Genomic DNA, 4,270 nt, shown 5'->3' with positions numbered 1-4,270 from the left:
GACACTCCGGCGCCCTAGGACTCCCGCACCCTGGGCATCGCGGTGTCAGGGTGGACGGCGGGCGCCGGCAGTGGCGGGCGTTTATGTAAGAGCTGGCGGGGCAGGTGTCTGGAGGCCGTGCCGAGTGTCTGCCTGAGCGCAGAGCCCCCTGCTGCCGCCCAGGGCTGCGGGTCGTGTCCCGTATCCCGGGGTTTCGTGGAGGCAGCTCCTGCGAGATAAAGCTGCACTCCGCAGGCAGCCTGCTCCCGGGACGGCCCCGAGTCTTCGCCTCAAGCGCCGCGTCTGCGCGGGATGCGCTGTGTCCCGGGAGGAGGCTGCGCCCTAGGGAGGCGAGGTTGAGCCCCGGGAAGAGACTGCGCCCTGGGCGGCCTCACTTATCCTCCCGAGGGTGCCGCATCTGCGCTGGATGCTCTGCGCCCTGGGGAGGTGATTTGACCCTTAGGATGAGGCCGAAGGCAGGAAGCTGCGCCCCGGGGAGGGAAACTTGCGCCCTTGGGGAGGGGATCCTGTGCCCCAGGATGAGGCTGCGTCCCGGCATGAGGCTTCGCTCCTGGATGAGGCTGCGCACCGTGGAGGCGAGGGCCGGTTGAGCTGCGCCCCGGGGTGAGGCTGCTCCCCCAAAAGGGAAGGCTGCGGCCCCGAGGAGAAGAGAGCGGCACGAGGAGGCTGTGTCCTGGGATGAGGCAGCGCCCCCGGGAGGGAAGGCTGCGCCCTGGACACACTCGTCCCCTCCGGAGGGCACCGCGTCCGCACTGGCTGCTAGTGCTGCGGACGGTACGGGGCCGGGAAGATCCCGCGGGTGTCGGGCGTCTGGAGCGACCAGGAACAATCTAGGGCGATTGGGGGCCCGAGGTTAATTCTGACGTGTCCACATCAGCAGTAGGAAAATTACTGCGTTGTGGATGGGTGTGAGCGAGGTGTGATGTGAACTTGGACTGTGGACGCTAAAACGTGTTGAGTCCCAATTTACATGTCCGGGATCCTGCAGTGTGTTGGAATCCAATTTATATTTGGGAGACCCGCACCTGGTGGTTTGTTCGCAGTTAATGGATTTAGCCAACACATTTTGGTTGTTCGGATAAAGACGTTTTATTTCCTTTGTACACTGTCATTCCATCCCTGAAGTGGCCATATATCAAACTTACTTCTTTGGTCTTAGTGCCATGATCAAGATAATTAAACAGTTCTTTCTGCTGAGAATAGAAATGCTTATTTAATCCTGTTTATTCCCTATTAAATTTGCCTTTATGTTTCATTTCTTTGAAAGGTGTCACCCAGAGCTGCACCTCCGTTTGCAATTCCAAAACTCTGGAATTGTGCAAAAAGCAATTCTCAGGAAATGTAAAAGGAGTTCTGGTGGTGTAGGGGTTAAGATATTTGGCTGCTAACCAAAAGGTCAGTGGTTTGAACCCATCAACTGCTTTGTGGGGGAAAAAAGTTGAGTTGGTGTGTGCTTTTGTAAGGATTTACAGTCTTGGAAACCCAGTGGTGGTTGCTACAGTCAGAATCTACTCCATGATCAGATTATCAGTGAGTGAATGAGGCAATATAAACCTTAATTTTCTTTAGATTACTATCTTTCTGCTCTCTAACCTCTGTGAAAATCGCTGCACCATATCCAGAAAATGGACATTCTGGGGCTGAGACTACTTACCTTTGCTTGCTGAGAGTTTCCCAAGAGGGAGAAAGAGAAAAGAAAAAGAAAAAAGAAAGGCAAAAGCTTAGCTGGTGCTGTTCCTCCTGGCATAAGAGAGAGAATTAACTTTACCTCAGCTCCGGTGTCTTCCAGAGGGCAGGTCCCCTAAGCAAGGATGCTCATTGTAGGGGCTTGATCGACAATGGATGACACTCACTGAGATGAGTGCTGCAGTCTTGCCTTGGTGGAGGGGATGAATTCACGTGGCCTTTGAAAGGAACATATGTCTCTGAGTAATGCACTGTTGGGTACTTAAGGGTTGCTATGAGAAGCCCAGGTTTGCAAGACTGAATATATTCAGCCACAACTGATAGTTTGAAGCTATCATTGGAAGGGAAGAAAGGAGACCTTTCTGCAGGGGGCTGTGGTAAAAAGAAGATTGGCCCAGCTTTGAGAAATTGATGACACATGTATCTCTGGGAATGGTGTGCTCATGAAGTGGTTATGTGAGGTGACAGAGGCTGTTTAGTGGTAGTACCATGATCTCTTGCTCACAGGCTCATTTCCCTTTGTGAATTTACATTAAGTAAGGCATTTGAATTGCTTTTAGATTTTTGGGATAAAAAAATTCTTTATACTTACATTTGTTGAATGATAAAACAAAATTTATCTATTTGCTAAATACTAATCCTTAGACTCTGTTAGCAGTGTCTAAGGCATCTGACTGTTATCCGGAAGGCTGATGGTTCAAACCCACCAGCCACTTCTGTGGAAGCAAGACTGGACAGTCTACTGCCTTGGAAACCCAGTGGTTTGTGTGTTGCACCATCCCTGATCTAGACCAGGGGATATAGTGCACTGAACAAGACAGAGTTCAGAAAAGCTAGCTGGCAGTTTGGGAGGGGTTGCCTGTTGTTTTATTTATCAGTTTTATAATATTAGCATTTTCATTTATATATTTAAAAAGATAAGTAAGCATGCAAATAATACAACCTTCTAACGGTGGGAAGGGGCATGTGCAACTTCCTTCCATTCCCTCTCCAGTCTTGGGGCTCCCTCCAACCACTGTGACCTAGTGACTGAATATTCTCCAAGCAGTAGTCAAAATATATGTATACCTGTTTGTATGCATTTTTTAATTTAAATAGATTGTTTTTAATATTTGCTGTAATGAATAGTCCTGCAATATTCATATATTCTTATACATGGGTGTGAGCACAACCTACTAATCGTTTTTATTAATCATCAAAATTCTTTAGCTGAAGGTTTATTTCAGAACTGAGTTTTACTCTCTTGAATGCTGTGATAAGCTCAGTAAGTATTTTGGACCAAAGAATATTATTTAGATAAGTAGAAGATAGTTAGAAAGTCAGCTTTGGAGATTGATAAAAACAACCAAACCAAACCCATGGCCATTGAGTCAATTCTAACTCATAGCCACCCCCATTGGGTTTCTGAGGTGGTAAATCTTTACGGAAGTAGATTGCCCAGTCTTCCTTCCGTGGAGTGCTTGGTGGGTTTGAACTGACAGCCTTTTGGTTAGCAGTCAAATGCCTTAGGCATTGCGAATAGGTGAAGTTACAAAATTTGTTTAAGAAAAATAATTAAGCTTACAGTGAGACTGAAAAGCTTAATTGGAGGGGTCCAATTTCATTGGAAAACTTGATGGTTTTCAGTGTTAACTTCCTAAAATGTCACTTTCCCAATCTATAATGTGGTGGGATGATAATGTTAATTGCCATCTAGTTGATTGAGACTCATGGTGACCCCAAGTGTGCAGAGTAGAGCTACACTCCATAGGGTTTTCAAGGCTGTGACCTTTTGGAAGCAGATCACCAGGCCTTACTTCTGAGGTGCATCTGGATGTGTATGAAGCACCACCCTTTTGGTTATTAGTCCAGCGTTTAACCATTTGTGCTGCCACATAATGGTGTTCAAAAGACTTAACATGCTCATAGAAGTAGAAAAGGCAAATAGTGAGAATTTCATTAAGAATTTTTCCTTATTCCTTAGGTAGCTTTAGTTTTCAGGTTACATCTTTGTTCTTGGAAATATTTTCTGTGCCCAGGGGCCCCCTGTGGGCACCTGTGCCCCATGGGATAGGGACAGTTGTAGAGGTCATCTCACTGGAGTTCATGCTGCCTTCTATTTGCAGAGTTTTGCTTCCTGGCTTAACAATTGTTGAGGTGGTACCATTATACCAAATCATTTTCAAGTTACTTGTGATTTGATTAGTTTTACTGCCTGTGTGTTTACAGTGCATTCTACGAGTATGCAAAGCAAAATGACTGGTTTTAGGTTTCTGATCTTTGTGATGAATTTAAAATTTAGATGGAGGCAAGCTGCTTGGGAAGGGGGAATGAAAAGAGCTTGAAGGTGCCTCTTGGTTTTACTGAAAATACAATAAGATGGAAGCATTTCCACACCTAGATTAGTTTCATTCTTGCATTCATTCCACAAATATGCATGCTGGACCTTCCAGAGGAGCTCTGGTGACATAGTGCCTAAGACATTTGACTGCTAACCAAGTCATTAATTGGAAGGAAGATGAGGCAATCTACTTCCATAAAGATTTACCACCTTGGAAACCCAAAGGGGGTCACTGTGAGTCAGAATCAACTTGATGGCAGTAGG

Source organism: Orycteropus afer, unplaced genomic scaffold (genome assembly GCF_000298275.1).
Source record: "Orycteropus afer afer isolate SDZICR_OR568_19922 unplaced genomic scaffold, OryAfe1.0 scaffold00219, whole genome shotgun sequence".
NCBI classification, from domain to species: domain Eukaryota; kingdom Metazoa; phylum Chordata; class Mammalia; order Tubulidentata; family Orycteropodidae; genus Orycteropus; species Orycteropus afer.
This window is presented reverse-complemented; position numbering follows the sequence as displayed.